The sequence below is a fragment of the Temnothorax americanus genome, unplaced genomic scaffold (assembly GCF_048541705.1).
Source record: "Temnothorax americanus isolate GAGA-0224 unplaced genomic scaffold, ASM4854170v1 Scaffold72, whole genome shotgun sequence".
NCBI lineage: Eukaryota > Metazoa > Arthropoda > Insecta > Hymenoptera > Formicidae > Temnothorax > Temnothorax americanus.
The window spans coordinates 265,987-283,463 of record NW_027509795.1 but is presented as its reverse complement, the minus strand read 5'-3'; the positions used below and the strand labels follow the sequence as shown (position 1 = coordinate 283,463).

General features: G+C 37.7%; 1 long non-coding RNA gene across 2 annotated transcripts in view; it reads right to left on the bottom strand.

Annotated features, from left to right (window-relative positions):
- The window catches only part of LOC143906507 (uncharacterized), a 110,619-nt gene extending 98,585 nt beyond the window's left edge, over positions 1-12,034 (bottom strand). For both annotated transcript variants that reach the window (XR_013259547.1, XR_013259548.1), the window contains exons 1-4: positions 11,695-12,034; positions 10,187-10,372; positions 5,737-5,849; positions 4,716-4,764 (exon numbers count right to left, since the gene is read on the bottom strand). This is a non-coding gene — a long non-coding RNA (uncharacterized LOC143906507). The remainder of the gene's footprint in view (positions 1-4,715; positions 4,765-5,736; positions 5,850-10,186; positions 10,373-11,694) is intronic.
- Positions 12,035-17,477: the final 5,443 nt, after the last annotated feature.

Sequence of the window (17,477 nt, the reverse complement as noted above, 5' to 3'; positions counted from 1 at the left end):
AATAGCGTCGGATCGGAATTAATCAAAAGCGGAAATGCATTAATAAAAAAAATTTAATAAAATTACAATTGACAAACAATTGCAGCCGTTTTTGCATATTAGATCCGACATCGTTCGACTTTTAAAATTGTCGATCGCGATATGAGTTTATTCTGAGAACGTTACATGAGCACAGGAGCGGCAGTGATATAGGAGCAATATCGTTCTTCGTTGTATCAAAATGATACATAACTTAGCTATCGCTGAGAAAGGAAAGTAATTCATAGTGACGTTTCGTCGGATCTGTGAAGTTGGCACGACATTCTACAAATTTCAAAAAAATTATAAAAGTTCTGGTAGCACTGTTCATAGTTCTACAGTTTCTGATAAAAATTAAAAAGAGTTCCGCATTCCTTATATTAAAAAATCGAAATTGAAATAATGTCGTGCTACTTCGCGAATCTAGCACGACACTTCTCCTTTAAAGTACCAAAATGCGTTGAATATTATAATATTTCACAAGAGTTCCCGATAGTTCTAATCAAATTCCACACATATATACAATTTTAGATCGATATTCCACCAATTAACATTTTTAAACAATTATGATGTCCGCGCCCAGCGTGACGCTTAATGACAAGTGTCGTGCTGAAGATTTTCCGCGGTTTAACGATTATTTTTGACAGTTCTAAAAGAGTTCTGTGCCTTAGAATTAGTCGTAAAGAAAGTTCCGGTGATTAACAATTTTTTAAACAATTTTAACAATTACGTCCAGCACGACACTTAGTGAATATGTGTCGTGCTGATGATTTTCCGCAGTTCTGAAGAAAGTTCTCGGTAGTTCTAGCGGAGTTCTATGATTTAGAATTATTTTTACAAACAGTTCCGGTGATTAGCTATTTTTTAAACAATTTTTGTAATCCACGCCCAGCACGACGCTTAATGACAAGTGTCGTGTTGAAGATTTTACACGGTTTAACGATTATTTTTGACAGTTCTAAAAGAGTTCTGTTAGAATTAGTTGTAAAGAAAGTTCCGGTACCAACTTCACAGATCCCGTTTCGTCGCTATTCTTATATGAGATCAGTCGAGTGATTCCTACCGAGTAATGCCTCCTGTATTTTAAATTCGCGCGTTTCTCCGCGGTATCGTTTCGCCCGCGCCCCTTTATCGTCTCTCGTCATCGCGGTTCATCACCCGCGGAACGTCAAATTTTATTTTCGGGCCTGGCTTTCAAGACGCTCCCAACGGCAACGGCACCCGGTTCATCATTCGCCGCGCGCTTCACTTCAGCCAGGATATTCCAATTCGTGATAGAAATGCGCCTCGGCATATGAAGGAGAGGAAACTATCGGCGTTCCGCACTTTCGAGACTACTTTTCTCTCACCGTGATCGACACACCAATACCTATCCGCGCCGTTTACAATACCGCCGCGACTCCCCGTCATTCAGTTTGACGTCCCGAATACCGCGCGCATCAGTCTTATGAAGCGATCTATGATTCGCAATTCCTAACAGAAGTCACATTTATAGGCGTGATCGATAAGACAATGGCTTATGTGTTTGACATCGCGAGAGGCAAGTGTCTCGGAAATTGCTTGAAATATTAAAATAAAACCCTCTAGATCGTCCCCTTCCTGAAAAGATTTATAAGAAATAAAAACTGTTTCGAATTGTAGATGAGAGTTTCTCTATCGCTGAGATGCTTCGTGAAACAGTCATATTTGCGCGTAATTCGGAAACTCTTTATTTTCTCTTACTTTTTTTTATATGTTCTCTCGCATTATATCATTTCTTTCGATTGCAACCAGGCGTAAATGTTATAATTTTTTTTCTCAATATCGATAAATTTTTATCAATGCAAAATAGAGAAAAAAATAAGAGAAGTTTATACACACAAAATACCTGACCAGATAACTACTGTTTTTTAAAATATATATAATCGTCAATATACACATGTGCTATTTTTTCTATACAATTAATATACAATACGACTGTATTCAGTTTCTTTTCGTTGTATTAAAATATCAGTAACAAAAGTTTCATTAAAAAGCGCCTACTATCTTTTTATTTACTTCGTAAGAAACTTTATATGAATTGTATATAAAAGAATTGTAAGATATATATGTGTAGCTTTGAAAAGATTAAAAAATTGGTCAATGTAGAGATAAAATTATACTTTCAAAAATCAAAAAAATTTTTAAACGTGATCGAGAATAAAATTCCATCTCCTTTTAGATAAATACAAGCATTTTAAATTAGGCAGGATTGAAATAAACGCAATATGTCGATACGAATTTATTCGCTTTTCCCAATTCCGCGCATTGTAATTTTGCCTTATATTCGCGATAGATCGCCAACGGTAATTTAATTTATTAATCATATGCGTTCCTCGATATAGCGATTAAGATAAAATCAGACCAATTTTGAATAGTTGTCCGATATCAACGACATCAAGATATATACACGTACGCGTGTAACTTCTCGCTCGTGCGATTACAACAACGCGGTGACATTCATCCCCTGGCCGTTGATATCAACGTTGGTACATAGAAAATCCATTATACTAAATCGACACAAATGTAACTTGCTAATATCGATGGCAGATGTACTGGCAATATTGGATTGCGGCACACTCGTTATAATGAGATTTACATTACGTGAGTGTGGTTATGATTGAATATGATGTACATACATCCGACGAACGGATCAACAAGTCACCAATGGCACCGAATATTAATCGAGAAGATAGAATTTATAACGTCCGCGCCAATAGCGCGTTATGCATTTAAATTAATCCCTTATTATGACCCACCCGAATATATCGCGTTAGTGTGCAACCTAATCGCACGCCAAAGCTCGATTCGTCACAACGTGAAAGAAGAGCACTATAATAAATTCATAATCGTAAATTAACGTAAAACAAATTAATTATATTGCAAATAAATTATTTACGTAAGTACACGTGTGCTTTGTAAAAAATAAAAAAATATTGATAAAAATCAATTTCACACATATTAGTTTCGTCTTAAGAATGATGAAATAATAAATCAATCAATAAAATTTCATATTTTAAAAAAGGTTATCGGACAGTTTAACAATTAATTAAATCTGGGACGATTCATATAGATGTTTCCTTGTTATATTTCACAGAAAAATATTTACTCGATTTGATATCATTTTAGTTTGTTTTAAATATTGATAAATAAAATGAAGTTGTTAATAAGTATGAATGAGCTACTATAATTGGCAAAAAGATTAAGATTTTTTTTTATTTGTGCGTTATAAAAGTAAATATAATTAGTAATAATTATTTAGTTTTTTATTTATACTTATGATACATACATTTAAAACATAATTTCTTTCTGAGTATTATTTTCTTCTATAACCTTATACGCATATATAATTCTATAGGTTTAATATGTAATTCTAGAAGAATATTGAAAAACTACCTGCAGGCTACAAATACAATTCAAAGAATATTTAGAAAAAGAAAAGAAAGGAAAATAATAAAATTTTATCTCTATTTCGTATAATGCACCGCGTGCAAAATTTACAGAATAGTTATATCGAGCACATTTTGCTATTCTGTTAGAAAATATTATTGAGATATCTCAGTTGTCTCTAAAACTTAGTTCGGATAATCTCGTAAGCATAAATAAAAAATGTAACAAAGAATATATTTTACTGGTAGATTTAAAAAATGATAAAAAGTGATAATGTGTGAATGTGATAAAAGGATTTCTATAAATAATAAATTACCTATATATTCAGTAGAAATATTATTCCACTTTCTGCCAAGCATTCTCTACACACAGATAAAATACAAATTTTTTTTAGGAAACATGATAGAAAATACTATAAGGATATGTTATATTAATAATATCAATTAGACAGTTTTATATAAAATACATTTATAATGATTAAACTTTTTAATTTATTGTTCAAGTAGCAAAAAATACGAAAAAAGAAAAAATAGAATAAATTGTGACAAATAAGACACTGACAGTTTTACAATATAAAGCTCATGGTAATCGTATCGCATGAGCACTGAAAATCTGAGCAAGCAAGATATTTGTGTCTTATATACATTTATGTCATAGCTGTCTAATTGATATTATTAATATAACATATCCTTATAGTATTTTCTATCATGTTTCCTCAAAAAAATTTGTATTTTGTCTGTGTGTAGAAAATGCTCGGCAGAAAGTGGAATAATTATTTCTACCAAATATATAGTAGGTAATTTATTATTCACAGAAATCTTTTTATCATCTATACATTATCACTTTTTAAATCTATCAGTGAAATATATTCTCTATTACATTTTTTATTTATGCTTACGAGATTATCCGAACTGAATTTTATATAGACAACCGAGATATCTCATAATAATATTTTCTAACAGAATAGCAAAATGTGCTCGATATAACTATTCTGTGAATTTTGCACGCGGTGCATTCTTACACAATAAATCGACCAATACTTACACCCTATATATTATAAACTTCCAGAATTATATATTGAACCTAATTTTGAAATAAATAACCTATTCATTTTAAGGCAATGGATCTTTGAAGTGTTATATTTATTTATAGTATATATTCTTTCTCTCTCTTTGATGCATATAATTATATACATACATTTCATATAACACATACCAGATATATATTATATACAATTTATCTTCACAGATCTATTACCTCAATTTAATAGAAAATAATTTATGACTCACCGATATGATGGCGCAACAGCGGCAGTTGCAATGCAAACTGTGTCGAAAACTGCAAAACACAAATGTATTTGAATTAGAACAGTGCTCGGAATAATTGCTATTTCAAAAAATGATTATCACGGGCATAAGATGATTGTATTTCCGAAAAAGAGTTTTTCTTAAATGTACAAGCTTATGGGAAAACTTTCCAGCAATAGCTAGGCGACACAAGTCGACAAAAGTGTCGTTTTGTCTCTGTTACTTATTGCCAAAAAAGAAAGAATAGTTGCTTTCCATTTACATCAAAACTCAGATAATTCTCACTTGTGACGTCACAATTCGTGCATGTTCTTTTTGCATGCTGGCAAGTGAGATTCAACTGAGTTTTTATCCACAATCGAGACCAATTGTGCTTTAATTAATGTAATAAACTCACAATTGGCTTAGTTTACACCGTGCGACCTGATCGCGACCTGACCTACGCCTTGACCTAAAATAGGCTGCTAAACAAAACGTTCACACCATGTAGACCTATGATACTTTTGGTCAAATATAGATAAAAATCCAGTATCCAGTATCTATTGGTACACTCTCTGCACTTTAGGCGGTCTTTAGATCACCTGCGTTTACACGCGTTACGTCGTGTGACTTAATTTAGGTCAGGGCACGCGAAAAAGAGACCTGACCCAAGCGAGGTCGCAACCGTTTACATCGTCGCGACCTATCGTGTTTAGGTTGAATATAAGGTATAGGTCGCGGCCTAAACGCACGGTGTAAACTAGGCCAAATAATAACAGGCTATGGACCTGTATTATTATGCGATAACTTTGTCACCAAAATAAGCAGGTAAATACAAGATGACATATCTTACCTGAGTATAAAATACTCACATATCTGAGTGACTCACAATCAGGCAGATCACTTGAGTGTAAATGGAAAGCAACTAATATATAGAACGACGTTTGTGTCGATTTGCTGGAAAGCTCCTTTTATAAAATTTCATAATAAACACAAATAGAGAGAATGGTAATTAAATTCTCACCCCACGGTTTCTCCGCCGTCGCGTCGCCCGATGCCTTCCCGGACCTCCGTCTTCTCCCTTGTTTCTTTGTTATAAGTACAGCTTCTTCGTGGTACCCACACAATATTCACTCGCTGCTGAAACACGATAAATTGTGATCGCGCGGCACTTTGCACGGTATTTCCGATGTTAATCGCACGCGACACGCGTGCGTATTAATTGGGTAATTATTCAGTTTACACCCCTCACCTCCGATTTTGATGAACTTAGGCTCAATCGACGCGTTTTTGCACGAAACGAAAGAATCTGGCAGATAAAAGTGTCGCTCTGCCCCGCGACGCGAGATATTAATCGTTAAAGTTGACAGGAATCAGGTTATGATTTCTGTCATACCGACGACATGTAGCAACATTGAACGTGCCCTGCGGCCACATGCGCATGCTCAGTGGTCGCACGCGCATGTAAAACTGCGCCAATTTTAAATGAATCAATCGTGCAGAATAACCAAGCATCTCGATTCAAGCAGTTGGGGCTCACGCTGGGAGTTTCTTTAGTTTAATTATGCATGGGAAGCACACACACACACACACACACACACACACACACACACACACGCACGCACGCACGCACGCACGCACGCACGCGCACGCACGCACGCACACACACACACACACACACACACACACACACACACACACACACACACACACACACACACACACACACACACACACACACACACGGGGGGGGGGGTGCGAGAAGGGGTCTTCGGGGGCCCCTTCTCGCACCCTCCCCCCCGTGTGTGTGTATGTGTGTGTGTGTGTGTGTGCATGTGCATGCATAACATCTACAATTTAAGACCTAACTGCTTCAATCGAGATGCTTGGTTATTCTGCACGATTGATTCATTTAAGGTAGGCGTCTCGCTACGTGCTAGTCATGTGACTGTTTGTAGGTTTTCACGTTCAGAAATATATTTCAGGCAATTTTAGTTAAGGGAAAATTAATTTTATGATTGATGGTGTAAAATTTCATACGTGCCAAAGTATGTTATTTTTTCCAAATTATGTGATTTTTCTCATTTGACTCCGTTTTGATCAGCTGATCATGCGAGTCGTCGAGAAAGGTTACAAGTGAGGTTACATCTCCTTTTCGATTGAATTTTGACAATTACTGAGAAAGGGTTTCAAAACGCATGACAGGGGTGTCAATTACTATTCAATTCGGCTAAGAAAGACGAGCCTCATAACCTGCAACTACAGTGATTAGCCAGCGGCTTGCCAAGTCTTCCCAACCTTACCTCGACTAAAGAATGTCTGCTCGATTACCGCATTTTCACTAAAATAAACTAAAAAATTAGCAGCGAAATCTCCGGTAAACTATATATTTTATGGTTGCATCGGATTCTTCGAAATCTAATGTACAAAAAGCAATGTTTTTTCTCACTTCATCTAATCGAAAAATGCGAAAAATATGTGATTGAAACCGTGATAGAGCCTTCTTTTTCTGGCCGTCTGTATGAAGTAATGCAAAATTTGTGATTTTCGAGATCGATTTTCTAGAGTAAATAGTCGGTAAGGAGCCACAGAAAAAATCGACTGCAAAGCTGATCATATAATTTGATATAAAATCCAAAATCGAAAACTTTATCTAATACATGCCCTGACGAGACAACTACCTTAAAATTAGCGCAGTTTTACATGCGCGTGCGACCACTGAGCATGCGCATGTGGCCGCAGAGGGCACGTTCAGTGCATGAGTTCAGTGTTGCTACATGTCGTCGGTATGACAGGAATCATAACTTGATTCCTGTCAACTTTAACGATTAATATCTCGCGTCGCGGGGCAAAGCGACACTTTTTTCTGCCAGATTCGTTCGTTTCGTGCAAAAACGCGTCGAATAAGCCTAAGTTCATCAAAATCGGAGGTGAGGGGTGTAAACTGAATAATTACCGCGATATTCTACTAACAACCGAAAGATTTGTATGAAACACAGGAAGAATGAAGAAATAAGCGAAATGTAAAGCCCCTTGCACAATAGGCGATAGCGATAGCGATAGCGATAGCGACAGCGACAAGGTTGCCGACAAAGCTATACCTTTGTATCGCTATCGCTATCGCCTATTGTGCAAGGGGCTTAAGCCTGCGAGATAATAGCGCGCGGCGGGAACGCGGGAAGGAAAATGACGACTTGAACTCGACATACTTCGGTTAGGCTTGGAAACATTCGGACGCGCGACAGCACACGGACGTGGTTGTCGCTTTGGTGGGTCAGTGCGTGCGCGAGCGACGATCACGCCCGCGATCACGCCGTGTGTTCTCGCGCGTCCGTCTAGTCCGAACGTTTCCGAGGCTAAACGAAATTTGTCAAATTCAGATCGTGATTTCCCCTCCTGCGCGTCATCTCTCTCTTATCCACCTTCTTCCTTGTCCATACAGTAGCAGCTTACTTTCCGTTTATTTCTTCCTAAATCTATGGTTCAAAAGTCGATATCTGATTCTATTTTCATGCGAGACGCATAGACAATTAACAAAATTGAGCCAATGACTAATCAGAATGCGATATAAATGGTTCCAAAAAATTCAATCGAGATTCGATACATTTTACTCGGCAAAAGACTCAAAGAGCAAGAAATAAATCCAAATCCAAGCGTGAGAAATGGCATAAGATAATTGTTGCTCGCTAAATCTCTCATTGGAACAATTATGACAATTTTGTTTCTACTTACTTAGATTTTTATTTCGGAGACATAAATCGAGGTGTCCTGCTTCGGTAAACAGCCGTGTCGCCTCGATTTTCGTTAATTGTAAGAATTAATCAACGCCGCGGAACAATAATTGTTAACCGTTTCGATAATCGCGTTTCTATAAAAGTATCTAAAAGCGACAATACTTACACACACGCGGAGCGATTTCACGCCACTAATACCTGCTCGCTCGAGTTTCACTAAACAAATGATAGCGCGGCGACCTCGTGTGTAAACATAACGCTCAGTACGGGGTATGTACAACAAATACCAAGGCCGCGCTAGTTGGTTTATGTTCCGAAATATTTAACGTACCGTGCTATGAAATGGAATGTAACAATGTAAAAGCCGAATGTTTTCCTCCTTGTATTTCTAACCGATTATTGATAAACGATCGTGGCTCTGTGTTAATGTAAACTGAATCCGACGACTCGCGTATTACCTTATACATATATACTCTATGCTCTCATCTCAACAGTCTCAACTTCAACTCAATTCGAAAATAGTAAGCGAATTACATTTAAATCGATTCGCAAAACGACATGGGAAAATAATTTAAGCATTTTAAAAAATAACTGCCGCCTGTATCATGAGATTCCAATGATGTGAAACCGCGTGGCGCGATGCGATTAATAAAGTCAATTAAGTTACCGTCTAATTAAGAACACGATGGAATTTCGAAAACATCGAAAATTTAGTATTGCGCGCACAATATGTTCCGCGAATGCATAAATCCTGCAAAATACATGTACTAATAAATGATTTATCATCGCTCTCCGTTATTTAAATCAATCGATTCAATAATTCACGTATCTCCGCGCGCTTTCAATTAGAGAATAATAAACGTATTACGTTATTGAAATTGGATGCAGAATTTAAAATGCGACGTGAGACATATCTGGATGTGATCTTTAAAGAAACTTATTACGTATTATTTCTCTAAATTATTTCGATTTTTTAAATAGAAAATATTATCGCCTAAGATAATGATTACATAATTTTGCTTGATCGAGAACATTTTGAAAGCTACATTGTTAATCGAGGTTTAATTCAACGACATGCGATAATAATACTTTTTCTCGTTAATAATAACGCGACTATAAATATACAGATCTTTAAATAATAAGTTTCTTATTATTTCGTCTCTTGTATCCCGACATTCGTTATAAAGATATCAAAAATAACCCGAGATCGATTTTTCAAAGTTTAATTCTTAATTTATTAATGCTTGCATATTTTAAGTTTATATATAGATACGTTTATATATACATATATATATATATATATATATATATATATATATAATATATATATAGGCATTTTTTCATATTAAACGAATATTTCTATCCGTGAGAATGACTTTGCTCCTTCCAAAAGATACGGCTGAAGGATTTGAGACGATCGTAGTACGTTAACCGCTCGTCGTTATAAACCGCATACATTTACGCGCAAGCTTTTGAAGCGTTACGGTGCCTTCACCGTCGTAAAGCGACCCGTTAAGTCTAGAATCTAACAGAGAATAACTCATGTCGTTAATTATATCGGTAGAAAAGGCTGACTGGCAGGAGAGCGCGCACGGACAAAGAAGACGACCGTCGACGGAAAAAAGAAAGCGAAGGAAGAACTTTGCGCTAGATCCATCTCAATGTCGAAACGTTTATATACGTATAATTTATATAGACGGATATATACGTTCGCCATAACATAGAAAGTCTTTTTCTTACCTGAGACAGCTGTCCGAAGATTTGCATAAGCGGCTTTTCATGATAGCCTTATACTTCCCATCGCCGTGGCTCTTTCGTAATTTTGATTAACATCGCAAATTGCGATACGAAAAACCGGTCGAATCCGTCCGGGATCGAGTTAAACGAATTCTCGCGTTCTTCACTTCGCCCAAAAAGATTTTCCATCTAGAACGTATAATAGTATTCGTAAAACGCTTAATGACGTAAATTATTCCCTATATATGTTTGAAAAGTTGCACGGCTGGCAAAAGAAACAAATTTTCTCTTAAAATAAGACTATATTTGATTACGAAGCATGATCACCAATTCCTTAAAGAGTTATCTCTCTTATAATTAGAATATTAAATAATTATTAATGTTATTGTGATAAACATCACCACATGTCTTAGTGGTCGAATTGGTATAAAGACGACTGTCGAATTGTAAATCCAGACTCGAACCCTGGCTGGGGTGATATTTTTCGTAATAAATTCTTTAGTGAATGAATGGAGCTTATTAGCATCATATGTTAAATCAATTATCAATTTAACTTTGTGGGTTTATATATTGCTTTAAGAATAATCGGCGCGCAGTTTGCCGAGTTGGAAAAGGTATACCAAATTTACACAGAAATATTATTATTAGACTACCAAAATCCAGCCCGACTGAAAATGATATCTCTTCTCTAATTAATTATTAAATATAATATTAAATATAACGATGATTGATCAAACAATTATGATAGATTGCTAACTGAAAATGTAGTCAGTGTATAAACGAGAAATGCTTGAGTTATATCTGATGCGTTTCTTATGTTATTAATTAACTTCAGATCATATATCATTTCTGTCAATTGAAGAAAATACATTTAGCTTTCATCGCATGCACTGACTGCCATCTTTGTGAAAATAATTAAGGTGAAAACTGAATGTGGTGTCAGCCCTATACGTACAGTGGGCTTCATACGTATATATACGCGGTATGTAATCTCGAATCCGGCTGAATTGGACTAATGGAATTTCAGATTCCTGCCATTCTTGTCGCTTTGGTTGACATTAAACCGGCGCGTGTCAAATTAATCTGTGATTCGAGATTTAGTTCTCGGAGATCGCGACTAAGTGGGGGATGCCAGGCGCACTTAAATGTTGGTTTTAATCTTGAATTAATTTCCAGCTTGCACACGCCAAAGTGACGCGCTTAACATACACGTTTGTCATATTAAGTGAATCTCTCGCGGTAAATGAAGCGTATAAACGACTTGAATTTATCGATCGTGTTTGATGTTATTTTGCAATCTGAATTCAAGTCATTTTCAGGTATATTTGTGTTACGAAAAAACGAATCATCCAATGCCAAAAATTATTTTCAATGTTTGTGTTCGAAGTACTGTTAATTTCTCCGGAGGCGAAAAGGAAAAGGCGAATATGAAAACGAGACTCGAAGGGTCGTAATTGTAATAAGGAGGATATAAAGCTCTTTAGCGAGAATAATGTGATAAATTGACTCACCTCACGGTAGTGTATGTGTATGCTGGCGTGTGTGCTCCCGAGGGCGGCCCGCACGAGACAGTAAGCAGAGATGATGTGACTCCGAGGGCGGCTCGCAAGACAGTGAGTGCCACGCACTTCCGGAAAGCACGCGGGTGAGTACATGCTCTATTGATTGTTATCAGGATCGTCGATAACAGCACCGATCGGTGAGGTAATGAGTTTATAGTTATCGATCGATACCGCCTCGCGATCCACGGACGTTTCATTATGACTATATTATATCAAATCAAATATTGTATTAAGTCATCTTTATGTTAACAGCAATCTATTCGAACGATGAAAAGCAAAAAGTGTATATGTATATTAAAATATTATATATATTAATTATTATATATATATATATATATATATATATATATATATATATATATACTAGCATGCTCCGCCGGGCTTTGCCCCGGCCCCGGTATTTCTCTATTTTTTTTTTTTTTTTTTTTTTTTTTGTTTTTTTGCTTTTCGGGGCGGAGACGAATCCAACAAATCATAGATCATTAAAATCTGTCCAGCCGTTCTTGAGTTATAAGTGGTGTAACTAACCCGACTTTGTTTTATGTATATAGATTAAAGATTAATTATTATCTATATACTTAATAAAGGCGATGCACCAACCCCCCCCCCCCTCGCCTGAAAGAATGGTTTACACAGATTTGGCAGTTCTCTCGAAACGGCTCTTTATTAATCGTCATTGTTTGTAATTGCTTTATTCTGGTATTCGACTAATATAACGTCTTAATGAAGAAATCTAATATAGATGGAATCGAATAAGGTATGGACGAATTATCTGAAGGATAGAGTACGAGAAAAGAAGAAGAGAAGGATGCGCTCGTGAGAGTTTTCGGGATGAACGCGAACGAGCGTTTAGGAGGATGGTCTATTATCAGGGCCAATATCCAGGATGCTCGACAACCCTCTTAACGATCTCATCCAACTACTATACCCTTTATCTATCTCATTCTCCTCTTTTCTACTTTCCCTTATCATCCCTCCCGCTTGCACTCGTCCTGGGAACCCTTTCGTCTCCTTCAGTGACAATTACGTTCCACGAGTTTCCTTGCGATTCGCAATCGCAAATTGACAAAGAAAATGTCGAAAACGAGACGGCGGCGGCGACGTCTTCGAAACGTCCATATCGTCATTTCGTCTAATTTGTTTCTTAAACAACCGCGTTTGGATTTATCGAGTTTCGAAAGCCTCGTAATTATAAGCGGCATTCCGGTTCCTCTAACTTCTAACCCTTGCATCGTCTGTTTATCCTACCCCATTTTTTAGCGCGGCTGTACGCCGCTACCTCGCTCTTTGTCACGTCGCTTTTTTTCTCCTTCTTCCGCTGCCCGACGAGTACCGCCGTACTCGTAATAATATCTCTTTTTTGGTGTTTGCTCGTTACGTCCGCGTCATTTATTTTCTTAGAGCGGGTATGAAAGAACGGCGAGAACGTGACCCCAGCATATACGCAAATGCTACAGTCCGCGATAGTTATGTTTACTCTATTCCGTGAAGATTGTTGGACGCTGAATTTAAAAGAGGGTTTGAATTAAATTTAAATATAACAGTGCATTAAAGCGTTAAAGTAGTTTAAGCGAGCTTGTATTTCTTGCATTTGATGAAAATTCGTGATATTAAAAAGGTCGTATTTACAACATTTACAGTACTGTGGATACTAAAAAAGCATCCGTATTCTATTATACAATTCTACATTGTATCACATTATTACCGTGACACAATTTATTTGTATTCAGTATTATGAGGAATAAAAATATACGCCTATATCTGTTTTGCGACGCCGATTTCGTGTTCATTAACAGCACAGCACTTAGGAAACATGAGAATCGAATACCTTGTTACACAGAATCAGCGTTATTTATTCGCCGAGCGATCCAATTTAGCAAGTTGAGCAAGGTCGAATCTCTTGATATGAGAGGAACGTAAAAAACTAAGTAACGGTCCAGCCCGGTCCTCCCGCCCGATAATCGATTTCGTGTGTCGCCATTCAGATCCCCTCGGCGGGTATTTGTTATGCCGAACGATCCGAAGGGTTCCGTGGGTTCCTTAATAACAGACGGTAGGCTCTCTTCATTGAATTCGTCTTGATATCTTTATCCTGCGGAATCCATGTGTCGGGCGAAGCATATAGAATAAATTTCTTTCCTTTGCCGACCGCATATATTCGATCCTGTTCGACTCAGTCTACCGACAAACATGATCGTCGAGGAAACGGCGCGGCGTTGTGTCCTTCTCTTACTCTACATACACTTTTGATCGGAAATCGATATGGAGAAAATTATGATAACGTCTTCTGTGTTAATATGTAAAAACAGGTTGCGATTATGGCGAATTTGGCAATTGGACAATGAAGATTCGAAGAAAAGTAGATTTATATTATTTAAATAATTTCGCGACAAATTCTAATAGGTATCTATATCTTATCTCATTCTTAAGAAAATTTTAAAATAATAATGTTTTTAAATTGTTGATACTATATTCTGGTATAGCAAATCTCTCAGTCTAGTGCTATTCAATGGAATTAGATTCGCGATCACATAAACCGCGCTTTTGGATCAGCAAGACACACAAAAAAAAACAATTTTACCGCGTTATAGATAATTTTCTCATCGCGGAGTTTCGAAACTCATGGCGGAGATGCGTTATCGTTTCGCGTTGTGGCAGATAACCAATGCAACAATGGGGGCTGCGCAACGGCTTGTAAAACGACTGAAAAAAACAGTACATTCGTCATCTATGGTTTGCCGAGTCATCGACATTTTTGGACGCGCGGCGATGGGATATGAAATCGAAAAGTCAAAGCAAGCGCCGCAAACGCGCACAAAAAACGGAAAGCCGATAGATTTCCGCGATTGCAGTTTTGACGCGCTTATCCAGTTGAATATTATGAAAGTCTGCTACAACGAAAAAGCTGCCTTTTCATCAATTTGACATGTGACATGCAGTCCAACTTCATTTACGTCAAATTTCGCATAAATTGTAAAAGCAAGTAGATCCTATCACGTATATTTTGAAATTAAAAAAAAAAAAAATACTTTAATTGATAGAGATAGATCGATGAAAAGTCCGTATACGGGCTCTTTTCATCATTTTCTCTTTTAAACTTGATCCGACGCGCGACGAGTATAAAACATATTGTTAAATGTCTCTTATCTTAATTTTAATTTTTTAATTATAATATAAATAATTTATATAATTTTTTACATACATAAATAAAAAATTATAAATAAGCAAACAATATCTTTAGAATAATCCGTTGAAATCGTGTACATTGACGGAAAAAAATCTACAATACAGATAATTGCGCTACTTTAAAGAGCAAAGGTTTCGGTGAAAGTGACACAGATATAATTTTATGACTTTTATCACGTGCATGAGCTGGTCGTAAATTCGACGGATTCGGCATCGTAAAGTTTCTCATGTCAGTTTAGTTACGGCGGGAAAATCCTGCTCGCGTCTCTTTCGACCATATTTTTACTCGCCCATCGTTAGTCGAGCGATAAATCGCGGGCGTGTGCCGCTCCGAGACTGAAATCCGGTACGGGCATATAGTCTTTCAAGTATCAAGCGGGCACGCGAGCGCGCTTCTCGCATTGCAACGCAAAGAGCGATCGTCGCGAATCGTCAAATCGACAAGCTGATCCGCGACAGCGGGCCGTGTTGCACGAAGCGGAAAACGACGGGGCATTATTATTCGCGCGCTTGTTCCTCGAAGCGTTACGTCAATCCCGATTTAGTCGTCCCGTACAAACCGTACAAGAGAGCGCCCCGTATACTCGTGCGGACGTACAACACACGTACGCGTGTGCATATACATATACGTGCAATGGCTGCCGCGGATACGCCGCGTCTCCACACACGAGTATACGAGTATACGTTGTACAAGCGCACGGGTACGCGTGTATACACATTAAAGGGCGGATATATCGGTTTTCCAGTCACGACTAATTTACCGCGCCATCGGGCGATTTATATTTCGGTGGAATCTATTGCACCGACAAAAAACCAATAACCCGGGACATTCAGTTATTCCGACTGATGTATTATTATTATCGGCGAATAATCGGCGGACAGTCCGGCTCGCGGTTCACTGCACCCGGCGATATTTGCGTTTTCCATCAACGCCAAGATCTCAACTGCACAACGCGCTTTTACGGTCGTGCCATCTCTTTCCCCCCCCCCCAACGCGTCATTTTCGTATGCTCCTTTCTACCGGCGCGGCCGCGGCGGTCGCGCAAAATTCCTTCCAACCGACGCGACGTGCTTGACAGTAGACAAAGTTAAGCGACATACTTTCCGGGAATTCGCATAACCGAGATTCATGATAGTGTAATTTTGTTGTTGCGCTTCCAGACGTACAAGATGTTTCCCTTCACCTCCCCTTTTTCAGCATAGCTTCTACGTTTAACTTTAGAAAGTTAGATGTAATGAAATTGGAGCATATGTATTGCCATCATTTTTGGTGGTACACAATATTTACTTTTTATGAATAATAAAACAATTTATAAGAATAATTTTTGCGTAGGGATAAAAAAGAAACAGAGAGAAAATATATTAACTAAAATTTTCTCGTTTAATATTATTTTTTTTAAGCTTGATACAAAAGAATTTCAAACGAAAAGACAAGTAGTAAATATTAAGTAATAATAACATAAATAGTTAATCATTTATTTCAAAATTACAATTTTTTTATTGTGTACTTTTATAATGCAAAGAATTATGTAAGCATTTATTCATTGTTCGCACAAAATGTTCATAAAGTAAAATATGTCGAAAATGCTTTGTTATTATCAAACGCTTCGATTCTAATTAGTCGCCTATGTATCTGCCATTTGCCGCAGAGGGTTTAATATATGCGTGTTCTAACATAATCTGATTGCGTCTCCATTATTGGTTAGGATTCTCCAGCTAACTCGAATTTCTGAATAGCATGAACCCGCAAACGCCGCGCGATTGAAGATGTGACACTGCTCGATATCGATGTCTTCGTAGGAAGGCATGCCGAGGGGGGAGGGGTTAAATTCCGTAGCCGCTGCGGTACGACTTCGCGGTGACGGAGAAGACTGGATAATCCGTCTTGAGAACCTTCAAGTTCAATCGAAAGATACGGAAGATGTGACGCGTTTATTCCGCGAATGTGTGGTGGATGTGACTTTTAGCCCCGGCCGGCAGCGTGATGGAGCTTTAATGTCATATAGGATCTCGGAGGAAGCCAGCAAAACTGACACACGGCTCCTCTCACTTTTTGTGCGGGAACGCCGCGAAACGAGTTCGACGTATACGCCACGCTAATGAAATTTGACAGTGCCTGGGAACCTGGGATACAGGATCGCTCACACAAAATGGCATAACAGAGGCGCATAGGGTAAAGATTAAATTCCATTGTCTCCATTTTTTCCTGCTTGTTGCCTCGCGAGACAGGGAATTATTGGAGATTAAATACAGAATGTGCGTAAGTTAGATGAGGAAACGTAACGTTTTACGTGAATTAAATCAGTATAGTTAACAATAATATCGCTTCACACACATCGATCACGGCAATAGTGAAAACGAATTGGATGTGAGATAGCGCTGAATGAAAATTGTACGCGGCTCATGTTGCATTACATCCGGAGATTGAGTAACAGCGAAACTATTCCAAAAAACGCTTTTCCGGAACTTCCCGGAACGTCCTGGAGCAACCTACAGCCCGCACATCGATAGTAATGTAGGTCACTGTCGATGATGGGTTTTCACTA